The sequence below is a fragment of the Microcaecilia unicolor genome, chromosome 1, assembly GCF_901765095.1.
Source record: "Microcaecilia unicolor chromosome 1, aMicUni1.1, whole genome shotgun sequence".
NCBI lineage: Eukaryota > Metazoa > Chordata > Amphibia > Gymnophiona > Siphonopidae > Microcaecilia > Microcaecilia unicolor.
This window is the reverse complement of record NC_044031.1, coordinates 371,442,916-371,463,308: the sequence shown is the minus strand read 5'-3', so window position 1 is coordinate 371,463,308 and position 20,393 is coordinate 371,442,916.

Below are 20,393 nucleotides of genomic sequence, written 5' to 3'. Positions count from 1 at the left end.
CTTTCCATTTATTTCTTTACTTTCCGCCTTTCTTCTTCATTTCTTGCCCTACATCTGTAAGTAAAAGCTGGGTCCTCCGCAGACTTGACTGTCCAGTGGATCCAGCTTCGGCCTATTTTCTCCATCCATGTGCAGTTATTCTCCTCTCTTCCTTTTCCCTCTTCTCATCTCATTCTTCACTCTTCCCTCCCCTCCATCCATGTCCAGCAACCCTCCTCTGCCCCCTGCCCTGCCCTCCATGCACCCATGTCCAGCAGCAACCCTCCTCCCCCTTGCCCTCCATCCACCCATGTTCAGCGACCCTCCTCTCACCCCTGCACTGCATCCACCCATGTCCAGCAAACCTCCTCTCCCCCCTGCCCTGCACCCACCCATGTCCAGCAACCCTCCTCTCCCCTGCCCTCCATCCACCTATGCCCAGCAACCCTCCTCTCCCCTGCCCTCCATCCACCCATGTCCAGCGTCCCTCCTCTCCCCCTGCACTGTATCCACCCATGTTCAGCAACCCTCCTCTCCCCTCCATCCACCCATGTCCAGCAACCCTCCCCTCCCCTCCATCCACCCATGTCCAGCAACCCTCCTCTCCCCTGCCCTCCATCCACCATGTCCAGCAACCCTCCTCTCCCCCCTGCCCTCCATCTACCATGTCCAGCAACCCTCCTCTCCCCTGCCCTCCATCCACCATGTCCAGCAACCTCCTCTCCCCCCTGCCCTCCATCCACCATGTCCAGCAACCCTCCCCTCCCCTCCATCCACCCATGTCCAGCAACCCTCCTCTCCCCTGCCCTCCATCCACCCATGTCCAGCAACCCGCCTCTCCCCCTGCCCTCCATGCTCCATCCACCCATGTCCAGTGACCCTCCTCTCCCACCTGCACTGCATCCACCCATGTCCAGCAACCCTCCCCTCCCCTGCCCTCCATCCACCCATGTCCAGCAACCCTCCTCTCCCCTGCCCTCCATCCACCATGTCCAGCAACCCTCCTCTCCCCCCTGCCCTCCATGCTCCATCCACCCATGTCCAGCGACACTCCTCTCCCCCCTGCACTGCATCCACCCATGTCCAGCAACCCTCCTCTCCCCTCCATCCACCCATGTCCAGCAACCCTCCCCTCCCCTGCCCTCCATCCACCCATGTCCAGCAACCCTCATCTCCCCCTGCCATCCCCTCCATGATCCACCCATGTCCAGCAACCCTTGTTTCCCCCCTGCCCTCCTCCCCTTCATCTGCCTTCTTCGAGCCCCCCCCCCCCCCCTCCGCTGCCCCGGTCGACCATCATCCATCTGCCCTCTGCTCCCACCCCGACAGACCTGGTTTCCTTCCTGTGCCGCTGCTTGCCTTTAAAAATTTTATTTTCCCTGGAGGCGCGCTGCTGTTGAAGCGAAGGCAGCAGGCTCAGCTGAGTTCCAGCCTTCCGTTCCGTTCCGTTCTCTTCCCTCGCATCATGGCTCCGCCCTCTTCGGATGTATTTCCTGTTTGCGCGAGGGCGGACCCATGATGCGAGGGAAGAGAACGGAATGGAACGGAAGGCTGGAACTCAGCTGAGCCTGCTGCCTTTGCTTCAACAGCGGCGCACCTCCAGGGAAAATAAAATTTTTAAAGGCAAGCAGTGGCGCAGGAAGGAAACCAGGTCTGTCGGGGTGGGAGCAGAGAGCAGATGGATGACGGACGACTGGGGCAACGGGGGAGCAGAGGTGAGCCGGCTCACACTGCCCAACAACCGGCTTGCAAGATGCCAGTAAATTTAACAAGCGGCTCTTGCGAGCCGGTGCGAGCCGGCTCCAGCACACCACTGCACATAGGTATTCAGTGAAAGGGGAGAATCTGCTCTTCATAGCATGCATAAGGCAGCCAAGCAAACCCAAAGGGTCCAATAAAGTACTGGGACTAGAACTCAGGTACTCAGAAAGGCCAATCACCTAAGGACTATAATCTCCAGGTAATTCATTTTACACAGCATACTTCTTATATATACACTAGCCGTTAAGCCCGTAACAATGGGCGAGTTTTTTGTTTTCCTATGGCCTCCCCCGTCCACCAACCCTGCTCTATCCCCTGCCCTCCCCCCATATTCAGCAACCCTCCTCTCCCCCCTCCCATCCGCTCCATCCACCCGTGCCCATCAACTGTTCTCTCCCCTACCCTCCATCCTCAGGCTCCCATCCATGTCCACCCATCTCCTAAGTGTACAACGATTGTGACCTCCTCTGCCCTGCCGTTCCCTGTTTAACCCCCTTTTCCCCCCGTTTTGTTAGTTTACCCGCTCTTTACCTTTTGTCAGCTTCTCTTTTGTTGCTCCTGTATTCCCATCCGTATTCTCTCCTTTTAGCTACTCTGTACTTAATTTGTAAGAACTTTTACTGGAACATATTTAACCTGTTGATTTATGTAATTTTCTAGTAACTTTGTTAGCCACGTTGAGCCCGCATAAGCTGGGAAAATGTGGGATACAAGTGGACCAAATAAATAAATAGGCTCCAAAAGTTGCTGTCTAAGGGGCAAATTCTATAAGTGGTACCTAAAAATCAGCACTGGGAGTCTTTTACTAAAGCTTAGCTCGAGTTATCTGCAGCAGGGCTCATTTTATTCCTATGGGCTTTGCTGCAAATAACTCGAGCTAAGCTTTAGTAAAAGATCCCCTCTGAGCACTATTCTATAGAACAGCACTTAGGGCATAAACTGCGTCTGGCAATTACGCCAGCTAAAAGCAGGTGTAAATGATGGAACCTAAATTAGGCATGGTTCAGCTGAATTCTCTATTTAGGCACATAAAACTTTGGAATGCCCCCCCAAACTTTGCATGAGTTAAGGGAAAGGGGGAAATGGGACTTGATATACTGCCTTTCTGAGGTTTTTGCAGCTACATTCAAAGCGGTTTACAAATATTCAGGTACTTATTTTGTACCAGGGACAATGGAGGGTTAAGTAACTTGCCCAGAATCACAAGGAGCTGCAGTAGTGGGAATCAAACTCAGTTCCCCAGGATCAAAGTCCACTGCACTAACCACTAGGACTAGGCTACTTGATTTACTGGCAGATCATTTTAGAATACGATCTGTGTGTAAATGCCAATAATTGGTTGTTAGCAGCTGATTATTGGTGCAGATTGGCTTGTTAAGCAATTAAGTTGCGTTTGCAAATCAGCTATGCACACTTATTTGAGCATGCAACTTTTGTTGCCATACATAGAATCTGAGGGTAAATGCCTAAATACGGGTGTCCCTTTATTGAATTGCTCTCTACATGCTGCTTTCTATATTTATTGTTATGAATTCATTGCAACTGTCTGCTATTCATAAAGCTAATGAATTATTTCTGGGCACAACACTCTTTAATCTGGTCTTGTATTTCAGTATATATCTATGAGTTCTAGTCATAAAATTTAGTGTGCTTTTGCTAAGCTTTTTATAAACTATCTTCTACAGTGCCCTAAACCAATGAATTACAACAGATTACATGCAAATCCAATGAGTCGCTGTCATGCACAGCTTACAGTCTAAATGAGTTTTGTAATTAGGTGTGTTCCTTATAACACAATTCAGTGCATGATAATGGCTTCTGTAACCAAATGCAGATTTGCAATCCTTTGCATTGGTTTTACTATTCCTGCATTAACCATAATGCAAATCTATATTAAAGCAACATGAATGCCCATATTAATAACTGGGTGAGGTTCAAATGTATGTTACTCAACTACTTATTCATATGCTTTAGTGTCTAAAAACTAATTACATCTGTAGAGATATATTTTGCATTAAGGCAGGTGTTACAAGTGGTGCATTGTCAACAGGAAATAAATTCATCTTCATTTGTGATTAATGTCCAGGCAGATTTTTTTGCACAGTGTTACTTAGTATGTTTTTCTCTGAAGCTCTCTGTTGCTTGTTCAAAAACCAAAATGATACTGCAAAAGGGTTAGAAGAGAAAATTTGCCTTTTTGCAGGCTACATGAACATCTGCAATAGAGTAGACACTCCAGAGGGGTAGACAAAATGAGAATTGATCTACAAAAGGCTTTATGGCAAAAATGTGCAGAGTGATGCATGTATTTGGGGTGGAAAAACTCAGAAGAGCTATATGTGTTTGGAGGAGAGAGACTGATGTGCACAGACCTTGGAGGTGTTAGTGTCTGAGGATCTCAAGATGGAAAAAGAATGGAATAAGAAAGTGGCCAAAGTCAGCTGGAAGCTAGGTTGCATTGAGAGGGAAATAATCAGCAGGAAAGAGTAGGTGATAATGGCCCATAGGCGTAGTTTGACTGTTTCATTTTGGGGGGCAAATGAAGGGGTGGAGCATATTAGCATATTCATTTGCATATATGTATATGCAAATTATGCTACAATGGAGGAAGGAAGGGAGCACGAGCTGGCTTTTTTTGGGAATAACCATAATGAATATGTATGAGATATCTCATACATATACATTATTAATATACTAACACGGGTTAAATGTTTTAATTATTGGTCAATCTAGTTATCTATCACTTTATTATGACCTAATCACCTTTTATCCAAATCAATACTAAATATTATTACTAACACATTACTTTATTCAAATCAAACATAATCACTGATTAATATTTAACAAACTACTTATACACTGACTGTGTTCTATTCCATCCCCCCTGATACTCAATATAGTTCTTCAAATGTTCATGACCTATTAGAAATATCAGATGACTTATCTTATCTTCGTTCCAAATGACGAAATGTTAAATGTTCCATCATAAAGTTCATAAATGAGTATCAATCACTAGTCCATTGATAAATAGAAAAAAGAATCCAAAGTAGAAGTTCACAACATCTTCGGGGTGGGTCAATCTTCTACTGAAGCAAATGACTCCACTCAAACCGGATCCTTATATCAAGTTTCCTTCACAGCGATTTTCAGTTTCAATCCACATTCATACATATATCCACAGATCTCATTTTAACACAGGCCGTGTTTCATTATAACTTCTTCAGGAGATCCTACATATAAATATACACCATCACTAAACACATCATCAACCTCAAACAACCATAAAAATAACATTTTCTTAAAGCCCTTACCAGCCACATCAGAGTACTGGGCTCACAACAGGAAATCCCTTCTGATAGCGTGAAACGTCACGTGGATATATGTATGAATGTGGATTGAAACTGAAAATCGCTGTGAAGGAAACTTGATATAAGGATCTGGTTTGAGTGGAGTCATTTGCTTCAGTAGAAGATTGACCCACCCCGAAGATGTTGTGAACTTCTACTTTGGATTCTTTTTTCTATTTATCAACGGACTAGTGATTGATACATTTGAAGAACTATATTGAGTATCAGGGGGGATGGAATAGAACACAGTCAGTGTATAAGTAGTTTGTTAAATATTAATCAGTGATTATGTTTGATTTGAATAAAGTAATGTGTTTGTAATAATATTTAGTATTGATTTCGATAAAAGGTGATTAGGTCATAATAAAGTGATACATATACATTATGGTTATTCCCAAAAAAGCCAGCTCTTTCTCCCTTCCTCCTTACCCAGCACTCCCTCTTCCTCACCAGTAGTATTTCCCCACCCCCTTTCCCATACCACAGATGCACATTTCCAAAAGCTGACATATTCCAATTAATAAATTCTGAATAAAATACTTTACATAGTAACATAGTAACATAGTAGATGACGGCAGAAAAAGACCTGCATGGTCCATCTAGTCTGCCCACGATAAACTCATATGTGCATACCTTACCTTGATTTGTACCTGTCTTTTTCAGGGCACAGACCGTATAAGTCTGTCCAGCAGTATTTCCCGCCTCCCAACCACCAGTCCCGCCTCCCATCACCGGCTCTGGCACAGACCCCGTATAAGTCTGCCCTCCCCTATCCTAGCCTCTCAACCACCAACCCCTCTTCCCCCCGCCACCCAATTTCAGCTAAGCTTCTGTGGATCCATTCCTTCTGCACAGGATTCCTTTATGCCTGTCCCACGCATGTTTGAATTCCGTTACCGTTTTCATCTCCACCACCTCCCATGGGAGGGCATTCCAAGCGTTCACCACCCTCTCCGTGAAGAAATACTTCCTGACATCTTTCCTGAGTCTGCCCCCCTTCAATCTCATTTCATGTCCTTTCGTTCTACCACCTTCCCATCTCCGGAAAAGATTCGTTTGCGGATTAATACCCTTCAAATATTTGAACGTTTGTATCATATCACTCCTGTTCCTCCTTTCCTCCAGAGTATACATGTTCAGGTCAGCAAGTCTCTCTTCATACGTCTTGGAACGCAACTCCTATACCATCCTCGTAGCTTTTCTTTGTACCGCTTCCATTTTTTTAATATCCTTCGCAAGGTACGGCCTCCAAAACTGAACACAATACTCCAGGTGGGGCCTCACCAACATCTTATACAGGGGCATTAAAACCTCCTTTCTTTTGCTGGTCACACCTCTCTCTATACAGCCTAGCAACCTTCTCGCTACGGCCACCGCCTTGTTGCACTGTTTCATCGCCTTCAGGTCCTCAGATACTATCACCCCAAGATCCCTCTCCCCGTCCGTGTCTATCAGGCTCTCCCTACCTAACACATACGCTGCCCTTGGATTTCTACTCCCTAAGTGCATCACTTTGCATTTCTTCGCATTGAATTTTAATTGCCAAACGTTAGACCATTTTTCCAGCTTCTTCAGATCTTTTTTCATGTTTTCCACTCCCTCCGGGGTGTCCACTCTGTTGCAAATCTTGGTGTCATCCGCAAAAAGGCAAACTTTACCTTGTAACCCTTCGGCAATGTCACTCACAAATATATTGAACAGAATGGGCCCCAGCACCGATCCCTGAGGCACTCCACTACTCACCTTTCCCTCCTCCGAGCGAACTCCATTTACCACCACCCTCTGGCGTCTGCCCGTCAACCAGTTCCTAATCCAGTTCACCACTTCGGGTCCTATCTTCAGCCCTTCTAGTTTATTCAAGAGCCTCCTGTGGGGAACCGTGTCAAAAGCCTTGCTGAAATCTAAGTAGATGACGTCCATAGCACGTCCTTGATTTAATTCTCCTGTCACCCAGTCAAAGAATTCAATGAGATTTGTTTGGCACGATTTCCCTTTGGTGAAACCATGTTGTCTCGGATCTTGCAACTTATTGGCTTCCAGGAAATTCACTATCCTTTCCTTCAGCATGGCTTCCATTACTTTTCCAATAACCGAAGTGAGGCTTCCCGGCCTGTAGTTTCCAGCTTCTTCCCTATCCCCACTTTTGTGAAGAGGGACCACCTCCGCCGTTCTCCAATCCCTCGGAACCTCTCCCGTCTCCATGGATTTATTAAACAATTCTTTAAGAGGACCCGCCAGAACCTCTCTGAGCTCCCTCAGTATTCTGGGGTGGATCCCGTCCGGCCCCATGGCTTTGTCCACCTTTAGCTTTCCAAGTTGTTCATACACACTCTCTTCCGTGAACGGTGCTCTATCCACTTCATTCTCAGGTGTACTTTTGCCAGTCCCTCTCGGTCCTTCCCCAGGATTTTCTTCAGTAAAAACAGAACAAAAGTATCTATTTAGCAAATTGGCTTTTTCTTCATCATTTTCTACATAGTGTTTTGCTGTATCTTTTAGTCTCACAATCCCCTTTTTAGTCTTTCTCCTTTCACTAATATACCTGAAGAAGTTTTTGTCTCCCCTCCATACATTTCTAGCCATTTGTTCTTCCGCTTGCGCCTTCGCCAGACGTACCTCTCTCTTGGCTTCTTTCAGTTTCATCCGGTATTCCTCCCCGTGTTCCTCTACTTGAGATTTTTTGTATTTCTGGAATGCTAATTCTTTAGCCTTTATTTTCTCAGCCACTTGCTTTGAAAACCATATCGGTTTCCTTTTTCTCTTGCTTTTATTTACTCTCCTTACATAAAGGTCTGTGGCCTTGTTTATTACTTCTTTCAGCTTGGACCACTGTCCTTCCACGTGTTGTGTGTTCTCGCAGCCCATCAGCTCCTTCTTCAGGTATTCCCCTATTTTGTTAAAGTCAGTTCGCTTGAAGTCCAGGACTTTGAGTTTAGAGTGGCCGCTAACCACATGAGCCGTTATATCAAAATAAACCGTTTGATGGTCACTGCTTCCCAGGTGCGCAGCCACTCGGACATTTGATACACTATCCCCATTCGTGAGCACCAGATCCAGCGTCGCTCCCTCCCTTGTGGGTTCCGTCACCATTTGTCTGAGCAGAGCACTTTGGAAAGCATCCACAATCTCTCTATTTCTTTCCGATTTCGCAGAAGGAACCTTCCAATCTACATCCGGCAGATTAAAATCTCCCAACAACAGCACCTCTCTTTTCTTCCCCAACTTCTGAATATCAGCGATCAGATCTTTATCCAGTTACTCCAATTGTGTCGGGGGTCTGTAGACAACACCCACGTGGACCAAGGTTCTATCCTCTCTTTTTAAGGTGATCCATATCGCTTCTTCCTTTCCCCACTTCCCTGTCATTTCAGTTGCTGCGATATCATTTCTCACATACAGAGCTACTCCTCCACCTTTACGTCCCTCTCCTTCCTAAAAAGATTATAGCCTGGTATGTTTACATCCCATTCATGGGAACCATTGAGCCATGTCTCTGTGACTGCAACCATGTCCAAGTCAGTCTCCAACATCAGGGCTTGAAGGTCATGAATTTTATTGCTTAGACTGTGAGCATTTGTGGTCATTGCTTTCCAACTACATTTCCTAGTATGTGTTTTGGGTTTAGTGATTTGTGAGTGTCTTTTCTCTTTGGGTACCTTCTCCTCTTTTTGTTCCCTCTTCCTTGCTTTTTCTTTTTCTTGTGCTTCAATTTTAGTTTCAGGAACATCACAGTGCTGTAGTTGAGCAAAAGAATTTTGTAGTGGCAACACTTGTGCGGGTGGATGCTTCTGTGTCACATGAGTAATTCTGCCTGAGCCAACTGTGAACCATCTGTTCCTTTGTGGTTTTATTCTCTGAGGCAGTGGTGAGAAGTTATGATTCTGCACAGTCCTATAAGTTGCTTTAATTGCATCTAATTCTTGCATTACTTTGTAGAGCTCTTGTTTTAAAGTAGATAGCTGAAGACAGATAGGACAGGCTTTAAGTTTCCAGATGATTTGCCTTGAAACTAAAGCACCACAATTATTGCAGAGAATAAAAGTCATCCTGATTGGTTGAAATGGGTATGAACAGGTGTACTATGTTGGAGTATCAGCCTGCAAGACTGCCTGTGTATGACTGAAGAGTAAAGTTAATGAGGTTTGGTTTGTCTATAAATGAGTGGACAACCCTGGGGTGGGTGGGATTATAAGTCCCAAAGTGTCAGCTAAGTGCTGCTATCAAGGGAATTCTCTAGCTTAATGGACCCAAATGGTAGTGTTTTTCTACCTTTGTTGTCTGATCATTTCGTTTTTCTATTCGCTTTGGTCCCAGTGTCTTCTTTCCATTTGATATTTTTTCACTCACCAAGTCCACCATCCTCCTGTGTCCTTATGCGTCCAGTCTACCATCTGTAGCCCTGTCCCTATCCTTTCTCCAGTTTCAGTATCTGCCCTCAAAGTGTTCCGATTCAGCCCTTAAATGCATGTTTCCTCTCCATCCATATCCAACATTTCTCCTCACTCCCCTCCCCTCCATCCATCCATGTGCATCTACTTCCTCTGTCTTCCTTCCCCTCCATCCATGTCCAGCATGTCTCCTCTCTCTCCGCTTTCCCCTCCATCCATCCAGGTCCATCAATTCTCCTCCTTCCCTTGCCCTCCGCTCCGTCCAGCAACTCTCCATTCTCCCCTGCCCTCTCCTCCATCCATCCATCTCCAGCAAATTTCCTCTCTCCTCTTTTCCCTCCATCTATCCATGTCCAGCAATTCTCCTCCTTCCCCTGCCCTCCGCTCCATCCAGCAACATTCTCCCCTGTCCTCTCCTCCATCCATCCATCTCCAGCAAATTTCCTCTCTCCCCTTTTCCCTCCATCCATCCGTGTCCAGCAATTCTCCTCCTTCCCCTGCCCTCCGCTCCATCCAGCAACTCTCCATTCTCCCCTGCCCTCTCCTCCATCCATCTCCAGCAAATTTCCTCTCTCCCCTGTCCCCTCCATCAATCCCTGTTGTCCAGCAATTCTCCTCCTTCCCCTGCCCATCCTGTTTCTGTCCATCCCCTTCCACCCAGAGTCAGAGCGTCTCCCCCTCTCTCCCCCTTAGCAGCATCTGTAAAACAACGTGGATGCAGCAGCTCACAGGTTTGCTTGCTGTGTTAACTGAACGGCGACGGCTGAGTGGGGGAGTGGAAACAGTGATGCCTGCCTTACTTACAGTGGACGAGATAGGCTGGCTCACACTTCCATTCCACTCCCGAAGTCGCAGCGATGAACGGGCAGGCAGCGCTGTGGTAGTAAAATCAACAAGGATGCAGGTTCGACTCCGCCCTTCACTTCCCTCCTGCCCTCTGCGTCCCGCCTTCCTCTGATGTCATTTCCTTTCGGGCAGGACGCAGAGAGGGCAGGAGGGAAGTGAAGGGCGGAGTCGAACCTGCCTCCTTGTTGATTTTACTACTGCAGCACTGCCTGCCTGTTCGTCGCTGCGACTTCAGGTAAAAAAGTTGCCGTTCCAGTCGTTCTCGTTTGGGGGGGCAATGCCCCCCTCGCTCCCCCCAGTCTACACCCATGTAATGGCCATGTAAAAGGGAAGGGTAAAAGGAAATGGGACTTGATATACCGCCTTTCTGAGGTTTTTTGCAACTACATTCAAAGCGGTTTACATATATTCAAGTACTTATTTTGTACCAGGGGCAATGGAGGGTTAAGTGATTTACCCAGAGTCACAAGAAGACAATGGTAAGGCCTTACTTAGAATACTGGACGCCATATCTTGCTAAAGACAGAAGGAGGCTGGAATCAGTACAGAGGAAAGCAACTGCTTGTCCCCGGGATCAATAGCTTGAAAGTTGCTACTATTTGGGATTCTGTCAGGTGTATTGGTGACCTGAATTGACCACTGGGAAAGCAGGGTACTGGGCTAGATGGAGCATTTGTCTGACCCAGTATGACTATTCTTATGTTCTAACCAAAATTTCTCCATCAGAAGACATATGAGAAGTGACTGGAGATCCTAAATATGTATACTCTAGAAGAGAAGAAAGGCAGAGGAGATATGGTACAGACTTTTAAATACCTGAAAGGTATTAGAGAACAAACACACTCTATTCAAATGAAGATCCAGAACTAAATCATATAATATGAGACTAAAAATAAATTTTTGTAGTGCTGGAAATGATGATGCACTAGGGGTGGGAAGTACCACCTGGCTGCTGTGGTAGCCCGGTGGTACTTCTTATATAGCGAGCGGTAAGCTCACATTGGGCTTACCGCTGCTTAGTAAAACGATCCCTTGAAGTCCTTTTTGGTATGTAAAATAAGCTTTACATGCAGAAAATATGTTATGTTTCAATAATTTTTATTAAAGATACTTACAGCATTATAACAGTTAACAATATTAACATTATCTAGTTACAACACCAGCATGCATTCATACCATCAATTCAGCTTTTCTTTATTTTCCTTGCCCCCTAACCCCCTATTCTCCCTCCCCCCACTCTTGCTGCAATAATCTAGAAGCAATCTTAAAGAGTACCATCCCACACCTAACCCCTAAGCAAACCCATTCCCAAATCCCCCCACCCCCAACTCACTCCTAACCCCCTCCCTTCTCCTCTCCCTCCTCCTCTTCTCTACGAGACCTTAGAGTAATATGTCTCTGCAGAGTTCATAGATTCAGCAGTTGTACTCTCCCTGTAGGAGTAAGAGTCTCCCAGAATGGAGACCATCTATTTTGAAATTGTTGTATTCGGAATTGCGGGAGATTATAGGTTGCTATCCATTCCATGTGAAGAAGAGACACCATTAGGGTGCGCCATTTCTGGATTGAAGGGGACTGTATTGTCAGCCAATCAGAAAGAATAGTTTTCTTTGCCATAACCGTCACTCTCTGTACAAACTCTTTGTATCCCTTCGGGAGCATCGAACAGAATCTTGGTCTACCAAATAGCAATAATGGGTCATAGTACCAGTTTGCTGACCATTGTCGTGATTTCTGTAGGAGGAGATTTTTCCAAACCGAAACTACCTTCGGACAGGACCAAAACATGTGCGCTAACACTGCACCTTCCAGGTTACACTTCATACATGCCCCATCAGGAGACAGGCCCATGTGAAATGCCCGCCTTGGGGATACATGCAGTCGTAAAGCAAACTGGTATTGTAATTCCCAATTTCCTGCCAGCATGGAGTTTTTGCATAATGACAAAACACGCTCCTTGAATACTCCCACTGACACTCATTTTGTTGCATACGCTGCAAAATCCAATTCTGCCAGAATGTCTCGGATGTGACAATGGTGAAACGCCATTGACACTCTTTGTAGTGCTCCCAATGAAATGGCCGAGGCCATCTCCTCCCTCACATCCTTTGTTAGATCTTCCCATGGAAGCATGGCAATGCCTCAATTGGCAATAGTAAAAATAGTCTGTTGGCAATATTGAATGTTGTTCTTGAAGTTCAAGAAAAGTCTTAATTCGACCTTCTTCAGTTAAAGCATGACATAAATATTCCAACCCATGCCTCCTCCATCTATCAAACACTTTATAGAGGGACCCAGGCGCAAACCAGAAAATATGTTATAAAATGACCTCTTAATATGCTATACCCTCCTCTTTAAGCTTTGCTCATGTTTTCAGCATATCTAATGGGCCCTTTTACTAAAGGGTTGCCTGCGTCAAACCGGAACTACCACAGGCCTAATGCAGGCACCGATGGTAGTTCCATCCCCAGTGCGCACCATTTCCGGCACTACAGAAATTCAGGTCTGATTTTCTAGTGCAGGGGTTACCACTAGGTTAGCACAGAAGCCCTTACCGCCACCTCAATGGGTGGAGGTAAGAGCTCCCCCCGAAATGGCCATTTGGCAAATGCGAACTTATGACATGGCCATTTCTTTTCTTTGGCTTTTTTTACCCGCTACAGTAAAAAGGACCTCAGCGCTTAACAAAAATGGCCGCTGCTGCTAGCACAGGGCCCATTTTACCACAGCTTGGTAAAATGTCCCCTAAGGAACTTAAGAATAGTTCTACTATCAAATATTTTCGCACTATCCCTGCATATCAACTCTCTCAAATTTAATTTTGGGTGCTTTAAAAGTTTATTAAAAGATGCCAATATACTAATTATAGCCCAAATCTATTGTTAAGTGATATTCTATATTTCTAGTAGTTATAACAATCTGTTCCTAAGCTCTCCTCCCCCTCGCCTCCAAGAACATCTAATAAGCTTAATTTTAGTTATTGCAGGCTGCCTCTCTTCTACTTTCTGCAGCAACACTTGTTAATTGCCAGATGGTGACCAATGTAGATTTGATCTTAAAGTCTTCCTTGAACGCTTTTTAAATGTTTTTCCCTGATAATCATTGACAGGTCATGCCCGGACACAGGCACTGAATATCGGGGGATAATTTGGAGTGGGCAGGCTGCCAGAGGTTATATTGGGCCCTGGCTGAGTATCAGGCTGCTCCGGCCAACATAACACTTTTTTGTTGTTGTTAAAAAAAGCTCACGAGCCCCTTCTTGCTCCAATGTCCCCTTTTTCCCTCCCTCCCTCCCTTCCCTCCACACATTAACACCCTCCCCCCCGCAAGACCCCCAACAGTGAAGGTAAGCCCCCAGGCTTACCTACATTCCTGGTGGTCCAGCAAGGTCCTAGGGGACAGGAGTGCAGCTCCCTTACCCCTGCCCCTTGCAGTGTCTTGGTAAAATGGCTGCTGTGACCTTTCGTGGAAGGAGGGAAAAGGAGGACACTGGAGTGGGAGAGGGCACAGGGTCTTTTTTTTAACAAAAAGAAAATTATGCAGGTGCAGGCCCAATAATCAGAGCCAGCACATACATAGCTAAGAGGACTTATTTAGGACAGCTCTTGAGCTATGTGGGTGTCGGCACTGAATATTGCCGGCACCTTCATAAACTGGGGCTCATTCACAGTGCCATCCCTAGCGCCGCCCCTGACCAGCCCACTTTTTATTTGGGCAGTCTCAGGGGGTATTCATTGGCACTGTCCGGTTAAGTGCCACTGAATAACCCCAGTTATTTTTATTTTATTTTTATTTATTGCATTTGTATCCCACATTTCCCCACCTATTTGCGGGCTCAGTGTGGCTTACAATACATTGTGAATGATGGAAAAACAGTTTGTTACAATTCGATTATGGGTTACATTATGAAGAGTTATGGGAAGACAAAGTCAAAATAGCATTAGGGGAATAGAGCAATGGAATGTACCAATGGGAAAATGGTAGGGCGATAGAACAATAGCGAGAGAACATTTGGATATGACAATTTTATCTGTGGGTAGAGTTTTAAGTGTTGTGAAAATATGGGGGAAGAGAATTCAGAAGAGAGTGTATTGATGCATTTCTATTAGTGTGTATGGACTTCATGTGTTTTGATCCTTGCGATAAGTTTTCTCAAAGATATGAGTCTTCAATAGTTTGCGGAAGTCGGTTAATTCGTAGATCGTTTTCAGGTTGCGTGGTAGTGTATTCCAGAATTGCGTGCTCATATAAGAGAAGGTTGATGCGTGCAGTACTTTGTATTTTATGCCTTTGCACTTAGGGAAGTGGAGATTGAGGAAAGTTTGGATGAACTTTTAGCGTTTCTGGGTGGCAGGTCTATTAAATCAGACATGTATGCAGGGGCTTCACCGTGGATGATTTTGTGAACTAAGGTGCATACTTTAAAAGTGATACGTTCCTTGAGTGGGAGCCAGTGTAGTTTCTCACGTAAGGGTTTTGCACTTTCGTATTTTGGTTTTCCGAAGATGAGTCTGGCTGCTGTATTCTGGGCTGTTTGAAGTTTCCTCAGTATTTGCTCTTTGCATCCTGCGTATAGTGAGTTGCAGTAGTCCAGATGACTGAGTACAAGTGATTGCACTAGGCTGCGGAAGACAGATCTTGGAAAGAATAGTCTTATTCTTTTCAGTTTCCACATGGAGTAGAACATCTTTTTGGTTGTGTTGTTCAAGTGAGTCTCAAGTGTTAGGTGGCGGTCAATAGTGACTCCAAGGATTTTTAAAGTTTCTGAGATTGGCAGATTTAGTTTAGGTGTGTTAATAGCGATAAATTTCTTCTTGTTGTATTGGGAGGTAAGTATGAGGCATTGAGTTTTTTTCTGCGTTCAGTTTCAATCGAAATGCATCTGCCCAGGTGTTCATGATGTGTAGACTTTGGTTGATTTCGTTGGAGATTTCTTTAATGTCTTGTTTGAAAGGAATATATATCGTTACATCATCGGCGTATATGTATGGGTTAAGGTTATGGTTTGATAGAAGTTTTGCCAAGGGGATCATCATTAGGTTGAAAATAGTTGGTGAGAGGGGGGATCCTTGCGGTACTCCACATTCAGGTGTCCATGCAGCAGACATAGTTGAATGTGACCTGATATGAGCGTAAAGTTAGGAACCCCTTGAACCAGTTTAGGACATTGCCTCCGATGCCAAAATATTCAAGTATGTGTAACAGGATTCCGTGGTCAACCATATCAAAGGCACTTGACATGTCAAATTGTAAGAGGAGTATATTGGTGCCGGTTGCAATCATTTGTTTAAATTTGGTCATTAGGGTAATTAATACTGTTTCTGTGCTGTGATTTGACCGGAATCCTGATTGGGCATCATGCAGTATTGAGAACTTGTTGAGATAGTTTGTGAGTTGTTTGGTTACCATCCCTTCGGTTATTTTGGTTATTAGTGGTATAGATGCTACTGGTCTGTAGTTAGTTATTTCGCTTGCGTTTTTTTTTTTGTGTCTTTGAGTATTAGGGTGAGTAAAATTTTTCCTTTTTCCTTTGGCACCGTGGAGTTAATTATACGGGCAGGAGGGGCTCCTGCCTGCTTAAATCACTTTGAATACTGGCTCCTTTATTTCTATGTGGCTTTTAATTTCACAGATGGTTTCATCTCAATAGTAGGTGGATCTTTGACCTTAAGAATGTAGATACCAGAGCGGGGATGTGTAAGTTACTAAGGTGCGCTAGCATTTTTAGCACGTGATAAAAATTAGCGCATGCTAATCGTGGAGATGCCCATAGGAATATTATCGGCATCTACACTGTTAGCTCATGCTAATGCTTAGTGTGCACTAAAAATGTTAACATACCTCTAGCACAGCTTAGTAAACAGGGCCCTAAGTAAGTTGTTTACTTTACATTGCATCTTCTGCTGCACTTGAATTTTCGTTAAGTGCGCTCTTGCTCTACATATGTTTATATGTTTATAGTGGTTATGCACAGATAATGTGAAGAATCTTAAGAAAGAAACAAAGAAGGTGGTTGCCAAATATGGTCATTTGAGCAGTACATAAAGGTTAATACATCCCACACAAATTATTTTAAATTATTAATTTCCAGATGAGTGTTTAATTTATGGCAAGTGCTCATAATATAATAATATGTCTCAAGCGCAGTTAATAAAAACAAGTTAAATGTTATTGGTTTTAAATATTTTTAGAATAAAAAGAAAAAGCAACAGCACCTGAAGAAATTTAAAGCTCTTCAAAAAGACATTACTCAAGAAAACAGTCCGACAATGAGTGCTATGCAATTTAAATATTAATGTACAAAAATGATGCAGTGCAAAAGTAGAGCAGTTTCAGGGCTTCTTGCTACTAAGATGTTTGCTTAGCTTAATAAAGTAATCTTTGATTTATCTAGGTCATCCAACAGATTTTATTATAATATATGTTAGATGACCTAGATAAATATATATGTACATGTTTTATATATATATCAAACATATAAACGGCAAGTGACCATACTCACTTGCAAATGCGCAGTACAGACTTCCCTCTCTGTCCCGCCCTCGCGTCAAGACGTCATGATGTCAGAGGGCGGAACAGAGAGGGAAGCGGAGTCAAATTGTCAGACGCCGCCATTGCCACCTGGAAAGGAATATCACATGAAACAATCTCCACCCTCCCCCCCCATCCCCGCCACCGCTTCCGCCCCCCTCTGTATCGGGCCCCCTGCACTGACCTGACAGCGCCTCTCACCTCTGTGTGGAAGCGCTGCAGGCAGCAGCAGAGCGATCTGCTGCTGCCTGTAGCGCTTTCACTCGGAGGTGAGAGGCGCTGTTAGGTCAGTGCAGGGGGCCCTGCACGGAGGGGGGAGGGAGCGGTGGCGATGAGGGTAGCTGGACATGGGTGGAGGGGCCATGGTTGCTGGACTTGGGGTGAGAGCAGGGCACAGAGGAGGGTTGCTGGACATGGGGGGAGGATCGGTGGACAGGGTGAGGCCAGGGGAGAAAGGAGGACTGCAATACTCGCCTGTTTTTACGGGCTTAACGGCTAGTATATATATATATATATATATATAGATAGATAGATAGATAGATAGATAGATACATACACACACACACACACACACACACACACACACACACACCATTAAGCAGCTCTATATTTTAGGGATTTTAAAATAATATGCTTAGGAGACGGGATTTGCTAAAGATTTTGCTATCCGCAGACCAGTCATGATGTCCCGGAAGGTGTGCTGTCTGCCAGGTACCAAAATTCAAGATATTATAGAGAACTTGCTTGTGGTTTAAAAAGGATGTTAGATGCCTTGCCTGTGTTTTCATCATTGCTGTTCCTTGTGACCACGGTTTTCAAACCTGCATTTTAGCTGCAGCACCCAATATTTGAATCTGTGGGTATTTGCATTACCAAGTAGACTGATTTGTTGCCTCCTGAGGCAGACGCCCCGTGCCGAAATGCAAATCTGCGTTGAGTCTGACTAATATAATTGCTTTTTACCCTTGAGTTGGAATTGTATTGGTCCTCCCCTACTTTCATTTTTGCTCTGTGCCTTGATTTGTAGGCATGTTCTCTTTTTCCTTTTTTGTTTTCTATATATAGATATGATATACTCAAGCAGGTAATGCCTATTTTACCTGACCAACTGCTACATAAATTTCTGAGTATTGACCCCTTATATTTAGGCGTAAATTAATGTGGTTTCCGCACCAGCTAAATATTGATGCCAGTATGTGAGCAAGCATTTTCTTTCTGTATAAAAAGAGATATAGAATCTGACACACAGAGGGGCATTTTTGAAAGGTCGTCCAAGTCTGAATGACGACGCCCTCACAAAGTCAGCCAAAATCAGGTAGGTATAATGGAAAAATAGTATGGACGCCCTTAGACATTCCATTTTCACAGTTGAAAACGCCCAAATCAGGGATGTCCACAAATATAGGAAAAATACTGCAGAGACATCCTTAGTACTGTAACAAGGACGCGTGTCTCACAGAACTGCCGAAAGACGTCCATCTTACTAGGCTGACCTAAGGACGGTGGCCCTGTAACAGTGACGTCCTTCGGCAGTTCTGTGAGAAACACGTTCTTGTTACTGTACTTTATACTTCTCAATGTTCCTTATATTTTTTCCGTACCTGCATTTCCGCAACTACATGCACTGTACTTCCGGAGCATGCAGCTATGGGAAATATAAGGAACACAGAAAACAACAAGCCAAGCGATCTGCAAAATCCAATGTGGAAAACAAACTAGCAGATCAATATAATATCCAAACCACTTTATTGAAGATACCATATGTCTTACATACAGTATCTTCAGGGCATTTGTCTTACATACGGTATCTTCAATGGGCATTTGTCTTACATACTTTATCTTCAATAAAGTGGTTTGGATATTATATTGATCTGCTAGTTTGTTTTCCAAATATAAGGAACATACATATTTTATTGATATTACACTTGATAATGATCCATATAAGGAAGGCTCCGCACGTGTCAATACATACTCATCCAGATAAGGCCCCGCACCCGTGACGATGGTCCATGGATGTACATGCGTGGTGGCTGTCCATGTGTGGAGCCATTATGTATGCCAGGACGTGCACGTACTGACCCATCCATATATGGGATGGTCGTCCATATATAGCCAAAACCAGTTGCTGCAGGAGGTGTCAGCGGTGCAGAGGCTGCTCCTGGTGCTGCTCGTTAGCCTGCTGCAGAGGGCCATTCAGGGGGGAGAACAACTCCTCCCTTGAGAGACTTTGGAAAAACAAACCCCCAAATTGTAAATAGTTCTATTTTTTTTGTTGTTAAATACACATTTGATGTTTTTCTATATAACAGGGTGTATGTCTCTACTTTGTGCACTACATATTATCAAATGCTGGGGTTGATTTGAGAGGAGGCAGCAATCTGGGTTGCATGACAGGTGAACTGTGACAGAGAAACTTTGGTACATATGTGTGATGTGTGGCCATACAGAAGGCCACCTGTTCCTTCCTACTGCATGGCTGTATGGTAAGGGGGGGAGGCTGGGTGGGCATTTCTGTTGGTAAATATTCTTCAGTGATGTCCCTTTCAAACATAATGAAGAGTTTTTTGTTTGTTTGTTTGGGTTTTTTTTTCCACATAAGGCAATGCATCTTATTTCATCTGTGTGATATGAGAGCCTTTGACAATAGAATTACTAAGAAAAGATCAATTTTAAAGGCAGAACTTTAAAAAAAAATCAAGTATAGACTTCAGTACACAGAGGACGATTAATCTTTTTAAAATGTTAATGACTTAACAATATGTCATGTGTGTAAGCACATTTCAAATATTCAATATATAATAAAAGGAAAACAAACAAAAAGGCTTGCAGACCATGGAAATTATATTCATTTTAATTAGATAAATGTAGACTGATATTTATTGGAATGTCTGAGTGGCAATAAAAGACAGTCTTCAGAATTCTGCTACAAATCACAATGCATTCTTTTCTAATTGAAGAAGTGGCAAGAAAAGGCAAATATGGAAAGTTGCAGCTTCTCCATCTGTCATAAATGTTCCTAGTTGAAAGTTGATTGTCCTGTATACTTAGAAAGTCCTTTAGCCCATTTCAGTCTGTATCACAATAGCAGTGGCCAAATCCATTGCTGGCCCTCAGTGTAGAATTATACAATTTCCACTGAATTGTGGGTCTTGAAGGCAGTGGCTGTTTTGACTAGTAAAGTATACACGTGTGTGTACACAGCTATGAAAAATCCCCCTCTCCAACTTATGCTTATAATAAACGGAAGAGGAGAAGGCGTACATGCATTGGCTTAGTATCTAAGCCCCTATAGTTGTAGAACAATGCAGTTACTTTTAGCCCCATTAAGAGGCAACATTCTTGGGTGTATGTTTAGGTTGGTAGAAGAAAATAATGCATACAGGGGCCCTTTAATTAAGCAGCATTATGCAGCTAACACAGGGTTTACTTCACAGCAGACAGTAGCGCAGACCTGTGCTACCGTCTCCTGCATTAAAATGCCAGCCACTGCAGTAAAACTCCTGCTTTAGCTGCGTAATGCAGGAGATGTGGGATCAGGGTG